The sequence below is a fragment of the Pelophylax lessonae genome, assembly GCF_965119305.1.
Source record: "Pelophylax lessonae genome assembly, chromosome: 1".
Lineage (NCBI taxonomy): Eukaryota > Metazoa > Chordata > Amphibia > Anura > Ranidae > Pelophylax > Pelophylax lessonae.
Window position 1 is genome coordinate 360,965,673 of NC_138768.1, and position 18,595 is coordinate 360,984,267.

The 18,595-nt window shown below is 42.7% G+C and overlaps 1 protein-coding gene across 1 annotated transcript in view; it reads left to right on the top strand.

Moving 5' to 3' along the window:
• PRUNE2 (prune homolog 2 with BCH domain) overlaps positions 1–18,595 on the top strand; it is a 452,865-nt gene that overhangs the window by 54,218 nt on the left and 380,052 nt on the right. The gene's annotated exons all lie outside the window — the stretch shown is intronic.

Genomic DNA, 18,595 nt, shown 5'->3' on the forward strand with positions numbered 1-18,595 from the left:
GAAAGGAGGGTAACACCACCCCTGCGCTACTGAAATTCTAAGAAAAATAATCAGTTTTTTTTTCTGGTTCTGGACATGCTACAGAGCTGAAACTTCACAGGTACACTTTATAGACCCCCAGACACTAAATCCAAAGAAATCTCTTTTTTTTTTTTCAATAATTTTTTCAATTATTGGCTCTCTATCAAAAACGACAATTTTTAAGAACTTTTTTTTGCCTGATTCATAGTCCCTGGGGCATGACCCAGAACCCTAGGCACTTTTAGGGGCATTTATTGGGTTTTAGGGCTTCAAAATTGTGTTTTTTGATTCCCGAAATTCGGGTCCCATTGATTCCAATGGGGTTCTGGATGCCAACCGAACTTTCGGGAAATTCGGGTGTTCTAGTCGAACCAAACTTTTCAAAAGTTCGATCATCCCTAGTGACAACCATAAAATGTTTAATTTCCCATCACAGTCTGTTTCAACTACAAAAGCCACTGGATCAAATGGAGGGGAAACAGATAACAATAAAAACCTTCCACACTCACTTCCACATTCCATCCAAATGAAAAGAAAAAACATTTTGTCTTCAGATATGCTTGTACCTTCTTCTTTATTAGCCTAAAGCAGTCTGGGCACAAAATAAAGCAGCAGCACAACTCTATAATTAATTCATTTAGTTTATGCACCTGATAAAGGGCTTCTGTCCAAAAGGGACTTGTATCACATCATTGTGAACATGTGCAGGAAGAAATGCTCCCACAGGAAATTAAATTGGTATTCTTCAAAGCTGTAAACAACTATTAATAACATAATGTGCATAATAAGGTATATAAAATCAGCTGCAGCTTCTTTATTATATAAAATATACATTTTTACTAAGCAGAGGGAAAGAGCTAGTTAAAACTATCTGGCTTTTAGATATATATATATTTTTATTTAAATAGTTTATCTTAAAGTGTATCTGAAAGCAAAAATGTCTTTTTCGCTTTTGATAGAGTAGTGAAGGGCTAAACCATCTTTAAAAGTGTTTGTAAACCTCTGAAATGAAAAATAAACATAGTATACCCCTGTATAATGTGCACTTGCCTCAATCCAAAGCACCTAGTGTGATTTATGTCTCCTCTCTCTGTTCTCTGCATTAGTCACTTTTAAGAGGTTATCCTGATGTTACCGAATCTCAGGAGATATCCCTGCCCCCCCCCTCCCCCCCAGCACACAGAAGGTGAATGAAAGCCTCAGCTGGGCATGTTTCTCTATGATCCTGGGAAGAGGGGATGTGTGTCCTTTCTCACCACTCAACACTCCTCTCTGTGTTGTGCAGTGTGGGACGTCAGATCCCCGACCCTTCCTCTGGAAACTGAAAAAAAGCATTTGATCTGTGTGTTATAGAAGATCTGTAAAGGAGAGAGGGCTGCAGACAGACAGGTGCACCTTATGTAGGCAGTGCCATCTTAAGAGCATTAAAGAGCCCCGGGCAATTCAGTGCACTGGGGCCCTGCCTACACAATCACCCACTAGAATAAAATTGAAAATTATCGATAAGGCGATATTTATTGGTACAGCAGTGCAAGGCTAATGACAGCTTCCAAGTTCGGCGACTGGGTCCAGTGAACACACACACGGAGGGAAGACAGACTCGACTGTCCTGTGTGTGCCTGTTCCCGTGGATCGCCCAAGTGCCCTGACAGCAGCGCAGGGCCAACAGGCACTTGCCACCTGCTAAGTTCGGCGACAGAATTCACACGGGAATCTGGACTAATGCTTGGCTGGGGTTGGGTCACTGGGCAGCTGGGGCCCCCAGGCCAAGTGGGGCACCCAGGCAACTGCCCAGCATGCCCATTCGGTAAGATGGCCCTGTATGTAGGAGGATTTGCTTAAGGCTTGTCACTTCATGGGTATATGTAGGGGTTCACAACCACTTTACAACAAACCAAAAATGACAAGAAAGAATGCATTGTAACCCACCATGTGCAGAACGAAAAAATTAGTTTAGTTTTGGATACATTTTTTACGTTACTAATTTTGTTTTGTGGATTCGTTTTGGAATTAGTTTAGTTTTGTTTATTCATTTTCTAATGAATTCCACATTTTCAGAACAATTCAAATTAGAATTGGGGAAAAATATATTGATCGATCCGAATTCTGTGTGAAGAATAGCTGGATGTTTAGGAGCAGGCTGGGAAGCCAGCCACTGCATCTTTAACAACTGATAACTCATCACTAAAAAATAGAAGAAAAAACAGTGTAGGGTTCCCCCCTCCCCCCATCCTTACAAGGCTCTTCGGGTCTGGTATGGTTTTTAAAGAAAACCAACATTTTTAAAAAGTCGTGGGGTTGCCCCCAAAATCCATACCAGACCCTTATCCAAGCATGCAGCCCAGCAGGTCAGGAAAGGGAGGTGGATGAGTGTGCCCTAAGCATAACTCCCCCCGTAAGCACCTTGTCCCCAGTCCTGAAAAAAAAAAAAAGAAGAGGTCCGCACCTGAAGAAGGCTCCCACCACCTGACAGCTTCCCCGTCTGACAGTCCTCAAATAACTAAGGGGTGGGGCCATCGGGTGACCCCACCCCCTTGTGAAGTCATCAACTGGGGCATGCTGGGTGGATGACATCACAAGGGGTGAGGTTACCTGGTGACATCTTGGGTGGCACCGCTCCTTAGCTATTTACGACCTGTCTGACAGCAGAGCTGTCAGACGGTGAGAGCCTTCGTCAGGTGCAGACCTCTTCTTTTTTTTCCCTTGGGGTCGGTGGAAGATTTCATCGTGATTGACGCTGGATCTACACTGAGGAACATTGTTTTTGTTTTTTGTTTTTAATAAAGGAATTGTCAAAAATTTACTCTGTTTTTAATTATTTTGACACTATTGTGGTGAATAAGTAGGGGAACAATGTACCCCATACGCATTCACAGGGGGGGGGGCTGGAACTGGGGGCTCCCTTGTCAAATGGGGCTTCCAGATTACGATAAGCCCCCCGTCTGCAGACCCCACAACCATCGGCCAGGGTTGTGGGGAAGGGCCCTTGTCCTCATCAACATGGGGGCAAGGTGAATTAGGGGGACGCCCCCTTTAACCCAAAGCACCCCCATATTGAAGGGTTGTGGCCTGGTATGGTTCAGGAATGGGGGGGGGGTGCTCACAAGTCCCCCCCCCTCTTTCCTAGCCTACTGGCTGCATGCTCAGATCAGGGTCTGGTATGGATTTTTAGGGGGGACACCACGCCCTTTTTTCCTAAATATTTGGCGTGGAGTTCCCCTTAAATTCCATACCAAACCAAAAGGGCCTGGTATGGATAGGGGGGAGGGACCCCATGCCTTTTTTTTCCTTTATTTTTCATTGCCAACATTCTTATGTTTACATTCAGCTGTCAGTGGGGAAACTCGCTGACAGCTGATAAGTAATCTGTTGTTAAGGACGTGACGGCCAGCTATTCTTCACACAGAAGTCAGATCGGTTGATACATTTTTAACCAATTTGAATCCTTCTGAAAATTTGAAATATGTTAGAAAACAAATAAACAAAACAAATATTAACGAAATTCGTAACTATTGTTATTCGGAAATTTAGATACATCCAAATCTCCGAATAACCAAAAATTTGTTTGAATTTAGATTAGGACCCAAACAAATTGTACTTGCCTACTGTGAAGCCCCTTTACTATCAGATGATTATCATTAATCTACAGTTATAGTTCTCTGTGATGTATTCTGTTGTACATTGTACAACTAATGTTTTTGTATTGTCCCATAAAGAGCACAATACTCTGTATGTTAGATTATCGTACAGATGGTAAGGAATTATGAGATGTTTGTAGGTTACCAAAAACAAGTAAAGCCTGGTACACACTATGAAAAAAAGAAAAACAGAACATTCTGCCATCTAATGTTGTTTCCTGTTTTAGACCTTGACATGCAATACAAGAGAGAGAGAGAGAAGAGACAGAAAGACAGACAGTGCATTTGTAGATTTATTTATACATTTTTTTGTACTGCAATGTCATAGTTTTTTGCTGAATATGTTTTGCTTTTGTTACACAAAGGAGAATATGGGTGTAAGCTTCCTCTCTATTGATTGTATATTTTACAGAACACTCCTGTATTGATTCCAGTGGCCCTGCTAGACCACAAAATTGTTCTTCCCTTTTGCAGGCACCAAATAATGGTCAATATTCTTGTTCTAAGGCAGCAGTTTACAATGTTGTTAAATAATTCAATTCTCTCCATCTACTTTCATCTCTTTCTTTTTATGAGACTCATTGGCTCTGATCAAAAATATACATTTTCAGACATCATGTGAAATGAAGCTGCACAAAGTAACGTGCAATCCTTTCTTTTCCTTTCATATAGTGTGAGATACAACGTTATTTTTATATTTGTCATTACAGTATGAGATGATTGAAACATTTTTTTACTAAAGCTTGCCATAGACGGTTTGAATATCGGCTGGTTCAGCAGGCACCAGATGAGATTCAAACCATGTATGGGCAGGCTGAATGTACCCAAGTTGATCGCTCGATCAACTTAGGTACAACCAGCCTATCGTATTATACATGTGATTTATGCTAGTGGCTGTTTAGGCAGGGTAAGCAATGCAATCTGGGTAAAAATAATGACTTTAGGGAATATGGAAACATTTGGAATTTACGGAGCTGCCACATTTATTGGAAAATTAATTTCAAACCCTTAGTCCTTATTAACATTTTCCTTTGATTCATCCTCAGCAACAAGAAGTAAAGGGCAGGCAGCAAAGAATTAAGCATTGACACTCACCAACACCCATCCACCATTTTCCTACCTTTTCCAGTAACAACCTTCTAGTGTTAGGGTTTTGCTAATAGGGAAGAAGAAAAAAAATGTCATAACCCCCCCCCCCATACTAAGCGCCTGTATGTGAGCTTTGCACTTTATCTGCTTGCATACAAGCTGGCTAACAGCTCTCTTCCTCTAGTTTGTGGTCTGGGCAGGTCCCACATTAACATTTCCCCTGCAATTGCCTGTTCTTAAAAAGCAAAAATAAAAAAAGAAGGGTGACATAACCCTGCCTCACCTTTGTCTCCTGGGATAGCTGGGTGCTCAAAACTCCACTAGAATATGCTCTGTTCCTGTGAGATATTAAGTGCCCAGCTATCCCAGAAGTCAGCAGTGAGATATGGTGATATCTATCATGCCTCCCTTATGCTTCAGAACCTGGGACCAAGGTACATTTTCATTTATTTTCACATTTTGCAGGTGATTTTATTTGACTTTGAGGAGTGGGGGGCTTTGAATAATCAAAAAAAAAAAGGTCTGTGAAAAAACAGTTGCAGCTAGCAAAACCTCAGGAAGCATGAAAAAAAAAAAACCAGGAAATATGCAACTCGTGAGCACCATCGTGCATCGTGGAAAGGGACAGATTGTGAAGAAAACATAGGACATCAGCAGCATCAAGATGCAACAAAAGATGAAAAGAGGTAAAACTCTTCCCTCCCCCACCCCCACATTCTCTAAGATTAGTGTTGGGCGAGCTGTTCCAATCGATCATAAGTTCGGCCTGAACTTCGCCCGTTCGGCAAACATCCAAATTTGGGGGGCGCTTGGCGGGATGTTGAGTGCATTCTAAGCCCTGACTGGCTGAAGCATTGCACCTGACTGCTGTCCAGGTACAAGGCTTTGCCCAATCAAGGCATAGTGAATAGCTGGTTGTTAAGGAGTGGGCCAGGAAACAGGCCGCAGTGTCCTTTACAATGGATGAGTCATCAGCTGTCAATGGGCTTCCCCGCTGACAGCTGAATGAAAAAAATAACTGGAAAAATGGAAATGGAAATGGAGAAGTGTAAAAAAAAATGGCGTGCGGTTCCTCCCAAAAAAGCTTACCAGACCCTTATTCGAGCATGCAGCCTGTCAGACCAGGAAAGGTGGGGGGGACAAGCAATCCCACTCATCATACCAGGGCAGTAAGGATCCTCATCATACCAGACCACATGCCCTCAACAAAGGAAGGGGGGGTTTGCGCAGGGGGGGCTCTGCCTTCCCCCCAAAGCACCTTGTCCCCATTTTGATGGGGACAAGGGACTCTTCCTCACAAACCTGGGCTGTGGTTGTGGGGATCTGCGGGCAGGAGGCTTATTGGCTTATTGGAATCTGGAAGCCCTCTTTAACAAGGGCCGCTCAGATTCCGCCCCCCCCAATGAGAATGAGCATAGGGTACATTGTACCCCTACTCATTCACCCAAAAAAGTGTAAAAAAAGAAATAAAACACACACAGTTTTTGACAATTCCTTTATTAAAAATAAAAAAAAATATCCCCCTGTGTAGATCAATCATCAATCGTGACGCTCGCCACAACGTCAGACCTGAAAAAAGAAAAAAAAGCTCTGCTTGCGATGAAGGCTAAATTGACAAATGCCTTCTCCGCCATTTGACAGTTCTTAAATAGGTAAGGGGCAGGGCCCCCTGCGGAAATCACCTGGTGGCACCTCCCCATGTGACGTCACCGACCCAGAATGCACTGATAGGTCACATTTTTGCATTGATACATGTCCTCCAGGGCAGTACCTGGGCCCCCATACCCTTTTTTATGGCCAATAACTTGCATATAAGTCTTCAAAATGGGGACTTTTGATTTTTCAAGTTCAGGTCCCATAGATGTTAATAGAGTTTGCGGCTGGAGTCCAAACTTTTTACATGTTCATGCAACATTATCTAAAATACACAACATTTTGCTACCTACAGGTCAATCATTAAGGTTTTACGTTTACGTTTTAAGAAACCTTACAGTGCCTACAACTCCAATAGTTCCCTTATGGCCCTTCTAGGCCAGCTGACCTAAGTTCAGAGCACTATGCAGAGCCCTATGGGTACTAGTGCGTATTCCAGAATTATTTTGTCTGGTCCTTGAACCACAAACGGGCAGAATTTGCTTCGAACCCATTGTAGCAATGAACTTGAACCTGATTCAACATATTATATATATATAACAATATGTAACTATAAAGTCAAGACTGTAATTGAAAAAGGCTGCATGTCTGTTTATAGTGAGAACATGTGCAGTGCAGAATGACTCCTTCTTGAACAGCACCAGTTTAAACAGTGGGTGTGCTGGCATCAGTGGTAGAAAGGGCTCCAAAGGAGCTTGCAATGTTGCTATATGGTGAGGTGGGGGTGGTACTGAAATCTCTCTTTCTTTACTCCTGGAGTCCCCTTAAGTAGCTGGTGTCTGTATTATTGGCATACTAAGGGGTATATACAGGACTGGATTCCTCAGTAGGTCACACAGGTCATGGCCTAGGGTGGCATGACTGCCAGGGGTGGCACCTAGCCACCCAGGCCTCCTGACCTATATTATGTTAGCGCTCTACTTAAAACCTGACACAACCAAAACCAGCCAAACCACATACCCCCTTTTTTCTACAACCTTTCATGTAAATTTGCTGCTCGTCACCAGCCTAACCAGAACTTCAATCTGTAATGTTCTGGTACCTTTGGGTACCCTAATTACTCTTTCATAAGTGTATGCGCCCCACCATTCTCTTTTGGTAAGGTGCGCATACACCTTTAAGACTGATGCTGTCATCACTGAGCGCCGGACTGGATGGCTATTTAGATCGCCGGCTCTCACTCACATGTGTTCGTTCAAACTGCTTTGTGCCTTGATGCTAACCTGTCTTGAAGCTCACATGCTTGCAAGCATACCTCGCTGTCGGAACCACGCTGCGCTGATCCCTGTATCCCGCTACCGGATCATCCGCTCTTGCCGAACCTCTCCTCTGCTACATTGCTATTAGTGATAAGTACCCCACAGGGGAAACCTCTATAGCCTTTATACTAAAGCTTACACTGTCTAGCTCTGCATACTAAGGACTGTTACTACATCTGCATTATCTAAGATTGCTGGCTCTTGAGCCTACTACCACCTGTTCTTGCACTGGGTTGATCTCTCTTGTATGTCCACCTGCTACTCTGTCATCTACTACCATACATGATTGCTAAACCTATCTGCATCCCATCTGCTGCTATCTTACTTTCAGGAACATTTCCTTTCAAGTGTCTGTCATCTACCATCTCTACCCAACCTGTCTCTTCAGTCTATCATCACTGTGTTACTATATACATAAGTCACTCTAGGAAACATCTTATTGAGTGTGTGTATTTTCTTGCTGAATTGAGATCATCCACACATGATGAGTCATTGAGAGTTGGGAATGCTGTCTCAGCGTTTCTCTACATGACTACTGAATTGGAATATTTCTGCAGCTGAAAATCCACATCATACGTAAAACGCAGGAGCGTTACACAATCTGCCTTCAGCTTCTCTCATTACCCATATAGGTGACCGGAGAGGTAAGAGAAGTAACTAAAAAATAAAAAGAATAAGTATTTTTAGGTATCACAAATCACTTTAAAATTGGTTTTCCTGCCATATCAGTATAAGGAGTGTTTTAAATAGTTTGTGTGCCATAGATTTAAAATTCCCTGATGAAACCATATGACACTGTGATGTAATGTGTAGGGAGGAGCCGCTGACGTCAAACCTCACAGACTGGAAGTGACCGGACTGCTATTCTAAATGTTTCCAAAGCTTGTAAGAACCTTAAGGGGGCAATGCATGTGTATATGCTGCAGTGCACCAGGATATATGCACTTTTTAAGTTTAGTGCATTTTTAAGTTTTAATAAAAATAGCAGCAAAGAGGCAGAGAGCACTATGAATGTTCTTCTTTTTTGAGCTTCTCACATACATTTACCTGATGATTATCCCGGATGAATGTGGATTGAGAGTGACCTGGAATCCATAAAACAGGCCATGTGTCCTATGTATGCTCTTCTTGGGGAGAGAAGCACAAGGTAGCTGACCTAGGGACTAGGGCTAAACAATACACTCTATAAGCCCTGGGTATATACTGGCAAAGTGTAGACAATATTAGACTGTTTTATCTGTTATTGAACTCTGTATACATTGTTCTGCTAGATATCATCTGTTATTAGAAGCAAACAGGGAATTTGTAAATGGCCAATAGATTTCACAATTGGTAATATGGAAAATAATTTCCTTTCTCTTCCTCTCTGTCTTGTTCATGTGAAAGCTATTAGGCCACATGCACACTGGACGTTATCAAAACTCCAGTAGAAAGCTGTAGCTGTAGAAGGGGTTTTTCAGCTTTTTTGCGGTAGCATTTTTCAGCGTTTTTTAGCTTTCTTTAGCCGTAGCGTTTTTTTAGCTATATTTAGCAAAACTATACTCCCACAAATGCTTATGGCTCCAAAACGTAGAAAAACGCAGAATAGCCACATTTTTTGGCGTTTGTTTATACAGCTGAAAAACTCCTCTTCAAACCCACTAGTTCTGGGGGGTTTTTCCAGCCAGAAAATGCCCCTACCAAAAACTGCTGCTAACAGCCTATGCGTGCATGGACACATAGGATAACATGCTGGGGAGTTTACTGGCTGTAGAAAAAAATGTCTGACTCCAAAAACAGCAGCTGTAAAAATATCCAGTGTGCATGAAGCCTAATAGAACTCAATATAACTGGATAAACAGTATATAACTTGAGAGATACTCCCTGATCTACTGTGTGTGTGATCATCCTAATATACCGCATGAAGCTCATCTTTAACCACTTCCATACCGCGTCATGTAAAATGACGTCGGCAAAGTGGTTGTGAGGATCCGGGCCGCCGTCATATGACGTTGCCCGGATCTCCCCTCTACTGCGCGCCCCCGGGGGCGCGCAGCGCGGCGATCGGGGGTGAGGCTCATCCCTCGGACATAGCCCATCCCTGATCAAGGTAAACAGCCAATAGAAATTGGCTGTTTACCACGTGATCGGCTGTGTCAATCACAGCCGATCACATGAGCGGCTCCAGCACGAGCCGCTCGTTCTCTCTGCAATGCGCGCCCCCGGGGGCGCGCAGAGCAGCGATCGGGGACGAGGCTCGTCCCTCGGACAGAGTCGATCCCCGATCTAGGTAAAGAGCCAATGAAATTGGCTCTTTACCACGTGACCGGCTGTGTCCAATCACAGCCGGTCACAAATGTCAACAGAGAACACGGTAACTAGCTGTCACCGTGTTCTCCTCCTCACACACTGATCCTGTGTGAGGAAGAGAGTGTGGTAACAGCTAGTTACCAATCATAGTGCACCCCAAACACACTGATTGCCCCCCCCCCCAATAAAGAGCACCTGTCACTAGCCCATCAAAGTACCCGAGTACCTGTCACCAGCCCATCAGGTACTCAGATGACAGGTACTCGGGTACTCTGATGGGCTGGTGACAGGTATTTGGGTACTCTGATGACAGGTACTGGGGTACTCTGATAACAGGTACTCGGGTACTCTGATGACGGGTACGCAGGTACTCTGATGACGGGTACTCGGGTACTCTGATGACGGGTACTCGGGTACTCTGATGACAGGTACTCGGGTACTCTGATGACGGGTACTCGGGTACTCTGATAACAGGTACTCGGGTACTCTGATGACGGGTACTCGGGTACTCTGATGACAGGTACTCAGGTACTCTGATGACAGGTACTCGGTACTCTGATGACAGGTACTCAGGTACTCTGATGACAGGTACTCGGGTGCTCTGATGACAGGTACTCGGGTACTCTGATGACGGGTACTCGGGGTACTCTGATGACAGGTACTCGGGTACTCTGATGACGGGTACTCGGGGTACTCTGATGACAGGTACTCGGGTACTCTGATGACAGGTACTCGGGTACTTTGAGTACCTGTCAACGGAGTACCCGTCATCAGAGTACCTGAGTACCTGTCACCTACCCATCAGAGTACCCGAGTACCTTCCACCTGCTCATCAGAGTACCTGACGCCTGAAGTACCCGAGTACTTGCCGCCTGCTCATCAGTACCCATCACTACTCATCAGTACTCATCAGTACCTATCACGTATCAGTACTGATCATCAGTACCTATCAGTACAGTATCACCTATCAGTATCAGTACTACTCATCAGTACTTATCACCTGCCTGTCACCTGCCCATCAGAGTATCCGAGTACCTGTCACCTGCCTATCGGAGTACTCGAGTACCTGCCACTTGCTCATCAGTACCAGAGTACCTGTCACCTGCCCAACAAAGTACCTGAGTACCTATCACCCTTCATACAGCCACCATGTCCAAGTCCAAAAAGGTTTATGTACATCCTCCGTTTAAACCTAAATACCGGTGTTATGGCAGCAGATAGCTGCCATAACCCTGGTATTTTTTTAAACGGTGGACGGTTGGCTTTCCGATAAGGGTGGTCCCAGCGGCGGATTCGCCGTGGGATCACCCTTCCGGGATGGCGGAAGAGGCGCCCCCCCCTCCCGCCACGTTCCGGTCCTTTTCCCCGCTTACCGGACCCGCCGGCAGCGGGGAAAACGATCCGGTCCCAGATCCTCACAGACAGGATGTCGAGTGAGGGCAAGCTTGCCCTCACTTGACTCTATGGTCTTGGAGGACCAGAGCTACGGAAAATGTTGTTGCCTAGCAACCGGTTTAAAGGTCCTTTTTTTTTTTCATTTTATATAATAATTTTTTTTTTTTTCTATCTTTTAGTGTACTTGTGAGATCTGAGGACTTTTTGACCCCAGATCTCACAAAAAAGAGGTCCTGTCGTGCCTATTTCTATTACGAGGAATGTTTACATTCCTTTTAATAGAAATAAAAATGATCAATTTTTTTTTTTTTAAACGGTGTAAAAATAAAAAATAATAAATAAAATAAATAGTAAAAAAAAAAAAAATTAAAGCGCCCTGTCCCCATGAGCTCGCGCGCAGAAGCGAACGCATACAGAAACCCCGCCCACATATGTAAACGGTGTTCAAACCACACATGTGAGGTATTGCCGCGATCGTTAGAGCAAGGGGAATAATTTGAGCCCTAGACCTCCTCTGTAACTCAAAGATGGCAACCTGTAGAAATTTTTAAATTGTCGCCTATGGGGATTTTTAAGTGCCAAAGTTTGTCGCCATTCCGTGAGCGTGCGCAATTTTAAAACATGACATGTTGGGTATCTATTTACTCGGCGTAACATTATCTTTCACATTATGGAAAAAAATTGGGCTAACTTTACTGGTTTCTTATTTTTTAATTAAAAAAAGTGAATTTTTTCCAAAAAAATTACGTTTGGAAGACCGCTGCGTAAATACGGTGTGATAAAAAATATTGCAATAATCTCCATTTTATTCTCTAGGGTCTCTGCTAAAAAAATATATAATGTTTGGGGGTTCTAAGCAGTTTTCTAGCAAAACAACTGATTTTAGCTTGTAAACACCAAATGTCAAAAATAGGCCTAGGCAAGTGGCTAGGATGCATGATGATGCTCCTTGGATGTTGGGCCCCTCTATATGGCTAGGCTGTGAAAAAGTCTCACACATGTGGTATTGCCATACTCAGGAGGAGTGGCAGAATGTATTTTGGGGTGTCATTTTTGCTGTGTACATGCTATGTGTTAAGAATATCCTATAAATTGACAACTTTGTGTAAAAAAAAAAAAGTTTTCATTTTTTTCCCACATTTTCCAAAAACCTGTGGAAAAAAATGATATGTTCAAACGACCCATAATGCCTCATAGAATATACGTTGGAGTGTTTGCTTTCCAAAATGGGGTCATTTTGTGGACTTTTCCATTGTATTGGTGCTCTAGGGCCTTGAAAATTGTGATAGGTAGTAAGAAAGTTTTATGTGTATTTATGCTCCTAGAACGCCTGAAGGTGCTTCTTGGACGTGGAGTCTCTTTTTGTGGCCAGGCTGTGTAAAAGTCTCACACATGTGGTATCGCCATACTCGGAAGGAGTAGCAGAATGTATTTTTGGGTGTAATTTTTGCTGTGTACATGCTATGTGTTAGAAATAGCTTATAAATTGACAACTTTGTGGGAAAAAAAAGAAAAAAAATTTTTTTCTTCATTTTCCCAAGAATTGTGGGAAAAAATTACAACTTCAAAAAACCCACCATGCCTCTTACTAAATACCTTGGACTGTCTACTTTACAAAAAGGGTTCATTTGGGGCGGTATTTGTACTGTCCTGACATTTCAGGGCCTCAAGAAAGGAGATAGGCCGTCAGTACATCTGGTGTGATCAATTTTCAGTAATTGGTACCATAGCTTCTAGACTCAATAACTTTCACACAGACTAAATAATATACACTAATTTGGGTTAATTTTACCAGAGACATGTAGCAGTATACATTTTGGCCCAAATGTATGAAGAAAAATTAATTTTTTGCAAAATTTTATAATTGAAACTAAAAAAAAGTTTTTTTTTTTTCAAAATTTTTGCTCTTTTTTTGCATATATCACGAAAAAAAAAAACCCCAGTTGTGATCAAATACCACCAAAAGAAAGCTCTATTTGTGTGAAAAAAATGATAAAAATTTTGTTTGGTTACAGTGTAGCATGACTAAGCAATTGTCATTCAAAGTGTGAGAGTACTGAAAGCTGAAAATTGGTCTGGGCAGGAAGGGTGTCTAACTGCTCTGTATGAAAGTGGTTAAGGAAAACACATGGGATCTCCTTTGGGAAGAAGCACAATAACCTAGTGATAACAGATTAAGGGAAAACTATCCTTTTAATAATTCATACAACCTTGTAAATAAAGTTTGTTTGTAGACAAATCTAATGGTTCCCTAACCAATATACTGAGATAGCACTACAAGACAAGTTGTTCTGTCGTCTTCCATATGTTGATGTCCCAAGATTTCTACACTTTAATTGGTTCCCCGCAGAATAACGCTTTCAAACATATGGTCTGTAGAATGCTGAATATGCTTTTGTTACTCAGTACTTTAGGTGGCACTAGCTTCTTCACAATTATGAGGGGATCAGTGAGAAGACATAACACTCTTGAGTTGTTTGGTAGAGAACTGACAAATGTTGTCACTATAATGGAGGTCCCATGATTCTTTTAAAAATGCAAGAAGAAGGAGATGTTATGCATCATTTTTTGTATTGTTAAAATGTGGCATGTTTGCAAATTAAATATATACCTTGGGGTTTCGTTAAATAGGGTTAAGTAGAATGTGTAGAATTTAGGAACCTTTAGAGACCAATCATGTTTTCTTTTTTAAGGATTTGTGTGGTCAGGCACCCAAGGAATGACTAAGGCCCCGCAACATCATATCATCCTAAGACTTTGTTCATACAGACTTCAGCTTGTGTAAGTGCTGTAGTGTGTGTATCAAACTTTTTTAAAGCATAAGCAGAGCTTTTGGCAAGCTTTGCTGAAGCTTTTAAAACCCCATTGTGCTCCCGTTTGGACATTTTCACCTCAGATCTTAATAGGTGTGGTGACTACCAATTGAAACTAGCTGCTAGGAGGCTTCAATAAGATTCAGTACTACTTAAAGTTTGTTAAAAGGCTGCTAGTTGCTTGTTTAACCACTTCCCGCCCATCAGATAACAAAATGACAGCCGCAAAGTGGTTGCTTTATCCTGACTGGGGGGGCGCAGAGCGGTGATTGGTGGTGCGGTGTGTCACTCTGACTGTGCTGGTAATAGGAGCATTGATTACCAGTGCAGACCCTTGGGGTATGCTACTAGAGCCACCAGGGATTGCCCACCCATGGCCACCAGGGATGCCCACCAATGGCCACCAGAGATGTCCACCCATGCACCCATGCCACCAGGGATGCCAATCAGTGCTCAAGGAGCCTGCCAGTGCCCTCCTCATTAGTGCTGCCCATCATTGCCATCTATCAGTGCTTCCCACCAGTGTCCATCATTTCCCATCAGTGCCGCCTATCAGTGTCCATCAGTGCCGCCTATCAGTGCTCATCAGTGCCCATCAGTGCCGCCTATCAGTGCCCAGACAAATAGAGAAAGCTCTATTTGTGGGAAAAAAAATTACATAAATTTGGTTTAGGTACAGTTGCATGACCGCTCAATTGTTATTCAAAATGCAACAGCGCTAAAAGCTGAAAATTGGCCTGGGCAGGAAGGGGGTGAAAGTGCCCTGTATTGAAGTGGTTAAAGTGACAGTCAACACTTCTGTGAAGATCTGTATTTAACATTCCACAACTGGAAATGAAGGGTGCTTTAAAGACTTTAAAAATCTTTAAAGCTTGCTGAATGTTTTACAAAGAAACATTTGAAAAAGCTTACTGAAAGATTTGCAAAAGTATGCTGTGTTCTAGTGCATTTTTTTCTATTTAAAACACTAACTGGCAGCTCTGCCATTCTCCATCCCCTCCTCGCTGCCTGTCAAACGCCTCTAAAAGAATGTGAATTGCTTTTCAGAGGGGCGGCTGTCCTTGCCGATAGTGTAAATGATTCCAAGAGCATTCTGCCTTTTCTAACTAGAGCAACAGAGCCCCTTACCCTTCAGATTCTCCTGTCTTTATTTTAAAATTTGCAGTTGGATATGAGGGGGAGAAGGGTACCATAAGTAACGGCTCTGACTCATTCACTCGCGTGTTAAATATTCACCTGAGCTATTGAAGTCTGTAACCAGCAGGCTTGAATTCCCTAAAAAACATTGTGAAAAGCACCTAAGATCCATAAATATCTACAGCTTTGATAAGCCCAAAATGACTTCAAGGAGTCTCACATGAACACACTAAAAACAAATATGACTGTTATGCATGCAATTACAGTGGGTACGGAAAGTATTCAGACCCCCTTAAATTTTTCCCTCTTTGTTATATTGCAGCCATTTGCTAAAATCATTTAAGTTCATTCTTCTTCCTCATGAATGTACACATAGCACCCCATACTGACAGAAAAACACAGAATTGTTGACATTGTTGCAGATTTATTAAAAAAGAAAAACTGAAATATCACATGGTCCTAAGTATTCAGACCCTTTGCTCAGTATTTAGCAGAAGCCCCCTTTTGATCTAATACAGCCAGGAGTCTTTTTGGGAAAGATGCAACAAGTCTTTCACACCTGGATTTGGGGATCCTCTGCCATTCCTCCTTGCAGATCCTCTCCAGTTCTGTCAGGTTGGATGGTAAACGTTGGTGGACAGCCATTTTTAGGTCTCTCCAGAGATGCTCAATTGGGTTTAAGTCAGGGCTCTGGCTGGGCCATTCAAGAACAGTCACGGAGTTGTTGTGAAGCCACTCCTTCGTTATTTTAGCTGTGTGCTTAGGGTCATTGTCTTGTTGGAAGGTAAACCTTCGGCCCAGTCTGAGGTCCAGAGCACTCTGGAGAAGGTTTTTGTCCAGGATATCCCTGTACTTGGCCGCATTCATCTTTCCCTCGATTGCAACCAGTCGTCCTGTCCCTGCAGCTGAAAAACACCCCCACAGCATGATGCTGCCACCACCATGCTTCACTGTTGGGACTGTATTGGACAGGTGATGAGCAGTGCCTGGTTTTCTCCACACATACCGCTTAGAATTAAGGCCAAAAAGTTCTATTTTGGTCTCATCAGACCAGAGAATCTTATTTCTCACCATCTTGGAGCAGAGGCGTAACTAGAACCTTCAGGGCCCTGATGCAAGAAACCATGAAGGGCCCCTCAGACCCCTGGCCAGGGCCCTTACCTTCAAGCCCAGGGCTCTTCCCACTAATCCTGGGGCTCTTTGCACTAGTTGCATGGCCTTTTATTACGGTCCCGCAGCAGGATTCTTTCACAAGTTCTGCAGTGGGCCCCCTTCCTGCAATCTTGTGGGCCCCCTTCCTGCAATCTTGGGGCCTCCCCACAGTGGTGCAATGCCAGGGTCCGGTCGCAAGTGTGACCCTTGCGATCCTGGAAGTTCACCCACTGGTTTGCTACCGGGCCCCTGGAGCATGGGGCCCGGTAGCGATTGCAACCCCTGCAACCCCTGTAGTTACGCCCCTGTCTTGGAGTCCTTCAGGTGTTTTTTAGCAAACTCCATGCGGGCTTTCATGTGTCTTACACTGAGGAGAGGCTTCCGTCGGGCCACTCTGCCATAAAGCCCCGACTGGTGGAGGGCTGCAGTGATGGTTGACTTTCTACAACTTTCTCCCATCTCCTGACTGCATCTCTGGAGCTCAGCCACAGTGATCTTTGGGTTCTTCTTTACCTCTCTCACCAAGGCTCTTCTCCCCCGATAGCTCAGTTTGGCCGGACGGCCAGCTCTAGGAAGGGTTCTGGTCATCCCAAACGTCTTCCATTTGAGGATTATGGAGGCCACTGTGCTCTTAGGAACCTTAAGTGCAGCAGAAATCTTTTTGTAACCTTGGCCAGATCTGTGCCTTGCCACAATTCTGTCTCTGAGCTCTTCAGGCAGTTCCTTTGACCTCATGATTCTCATTTGCTCTGACATGCATTGTGATCTGGAAGGTCTTATATAGACAGGTGTGTGGCTTTCCTAATCAAGTCCAATCAGTATAATCAAACACAGCTGGACTCAAATGAAGGTGTAGAACCATCTCAAGGATGATCAGAAGAAATGGAAAGCACCTGAGTTAAATATATGAGTGTCACAGCAAAGGGTCTGAATACTTAGGACCATGTGATATTTCAGATTTTCTTTTTTAATAAATCTGCAACAATGTCAACAATTCTGTGTTTTCTGTCAGTATGGGGTGCTATGTGTACATTCATGAGGAAGAAGAATGAACTTAAATGATTTTAGCAAATGGCTGCAATATAACAAAGAGTGAAAAATTTAAGGGGGTCTGAATACTTTCCGTACCCACTGTATGTAATGTAGTCAGTATAAACTTCTATTCAGAAAACTACTAAAACTGTAAAATCATATTAGTTTTTCTTTTTTCTATGATGAACACAAGCTGCATTCAAATGTCCAATATGTTGATTTAAACAACAAATTGTATTTGCATAACTCTTTGTTATTGTATAAGTCAATGACACTGTGATATTCTAATGATCTTCTTGAAGTTATGATTGGTAACAGGATTTCATTTTATCTTTTACTATGGATGGTTTGTAGCTCCTTTCTTTCATCACATAATGTACTGATGGCATAAACCTGTTCATTTACTAAGATCAAGGTGATAGTAAATAAAGTAAAAGAGCTAATCTACATGTTAACAATGCAATTCATCTTGCCAAACTAAAGAGCAAACAATTATTTATTTGTTGTAGATTTTTGTGGCTTTGATGCATATTATAATTACCTTTTGTTTGTTGTTATCTATTTATACTTTAATTTTTGAAATGATCCTGTTGAAAGAAGAAAGTACTTTAATGATTCTTTTTTTCTATGGCTTTAAAATGAACTAACAGTACAATACAAGTAAAATAAACCTGAATTAAGGGCAATGCCATTCTAGACAAAATCTGAACGAAAATCAGAGCAGGAGATGAGCAAAATTGAGTAATTTTCCAAAAATCTCAGCAAATGTGCTTTTGTGTGTCTGTTTGCATGTCTTGCTTCTCTGACCCAATGCTAATGTAAGTAAAGTGACAGAGAACTGTTGTGTCAATTCTACTGGAGAGCAGCCTCAATCACTGTTTTACTGTCATAATAAGAGCCCTACGACAAATTCATTTAGGTACCCTAGGATTCCCCTTCCCTTTCTCATTCTACTGTCACAACTAATCATCCCCAGTAGACAAAATAGCATGTGAGCAAAGTAGTTGACAGGCATAGAGAAGTTCATGAAAAATTTGTCAGGACCAGGATTTTCACTGGTTGTACTTTTCTCAGACTGTCTACTACATACTGAAAATCAAGTAAATAAATTTACATT